This window comes from Malurus melanocephalus, unplaced genomic scaffold, assembly GCF_030028575.1.
Source record: "Malurus melanocephalus ecotype Western Australia unplaced genomic scaffold, MMel_1.1 scaffold_171, whole genome shotgun sequence".
Lineage (NCBI taxonomy): Eukaryota > Metazoa > Chordata > Aves > Passeriformes > Maluridae > Malurus > Malurus melanocephalus.
In genome coordinates, this window is record NW_026623403.1 from 167463 (window position 1) to 169362 (window position 1900).

Sequence of the window (1900 nt, forward strand, 5' to 3'; positions counted from 1 at the left end):
AAATGAGTGCAATGAAGAAAGTGAAATAATTGAAAACAGTCTATAAAGTTACGGGAAAACATGACTCCTGTAAGCAGCTATGTAAGCAGCTTTTTTTTTAATTTAATTCATTCTATTTTTAATACATGTATGAAAAAATTCAAATGTTAGTACCTGCTACCCACCTAGCTGGTGTACAGTTCTACTTTCATAGAGTGAGATAGTATAATTTAGGGGTTTAGCATGTGTCAGAGTTGCCAGTTGTTCCTGTGAAGTGAATAAAATATATAAAATGTGTTTACAATTGAGTAACTCTGTACCCACAAATGATCAGGTTGTGCTTGTTTTGAACTTGTAAAAATGGAACCAGTCAACCAAATAGGTGATTTATAAAGAGAGAATGCTAGCAGAATTATTSTGTTGTGTAAAAGAAATTGGACTAGCCAGTGGGAAAAATATAATGCAGCATGGCAGGCTTTAATTTACCTCTGGAATACATGAGGAASCCTCGGCATTTCTGGATCAGAAATCGTTTGTGATAAGGCTTTTCCCTTTCAGCATCACTTTTCAATCAGGTATTTGCTTTAACCCTGACCATTCTCCTTTACTTTCTCAGGGTCTAAATACACCCCTAGAGCTCAGCAATTGTAAATTACACAACCTATGGCTTCCTCACCARCTACACCATAAAAGTTTTAATTTATGCATGTGGATCTTTCAGAATTAAGTTCTTTCAATCCAGATGTAATAATCTAGTTCTTTAACCCATTATTGYATGATGGATAATCTTCAAAATAATGCTTGCCATGAAAAAGGCTAAAATGTACCACCTATTTCAAGTATTKTGAAGTCTTAGACATACTGGTATATTTTCTAATAAATTTTTAATTGATCAGTACCATGAACATTTTGCCTATTTTATTCTCCCTGTGATTGTAATGCTTTCTCTTCTTCACAAGTCTTATTATCCAAATAATAAATTGCTATAGGATCAACTTTGGGCCTACTGAAATAATGTATACACCTGCTATCTTTGTTGCAAGTGAGAATTAGCACAATTTTAAGCACTCTTGACCTGTAATCAAAGCCCAGCTAACCAGCAAAATTTCCAGCTGTATCTTTGAATTACTATTTTTGCTATTGGATTACATGCAGCTACACTTACAAATGAAAAAAAAAAACAAAACAAAACAAAACCAGTTTCAGTTCCAAACTATGCAGAGATAGGGTTGCTGAAAGCCAGTGACAGTGAATGTTCTTATGCTAGACTCCAACTGGATGCTCAGCTGAAATACCATCCTTTTATGAAGTTTGTTCTGAGTTGWTTCTTCACTTATATGGGAACTAAACCACAACTCTTTATGTAATTATTCAGGTCATGGTTTTGCTTTCAAATTTGTTGGACAAAAATGCTTCAATAGGTCATTTTTGTAATATCATTTTTTTAATGATTTTCATGTACAGGTGWCTGGTGAAGGGTACTAATTGTGTTTTAGTTCAGATTTTAATAAAACATAAATTATTAAATTGTATTTCTGTACTGAATTAGCAGAGCAAACTGCTGTTCTCTTAAATGAATGCTGTTATTTYTCATATAAGAACACTGAACACAGGAAGAATCATGCCAGAGGCATTGGGAAGGAGATGGTTCCACTGATTTTGACGTATGGAGATACTGCCAGGGAAGTGTGTGTTCCTTGGCACCAGTGAAGAGAACAGCCTTCCTGGTTTCAGACCCTCACATTTCAAGTTTTAGTTCACTAGACAGACTTAGATGCAGCTGCTCTAGTGACTTGTCAGCAGGGACTCCCTGGAAGTGGAAGCATCCTTTGTACTCATYGTCTCTTTGAACACTTTGCTTCCACTGAAGAGAAGGCAATGTTAGCCTCTTCCTAAGAGCTTCTTTACAGTTTGTGAGCTC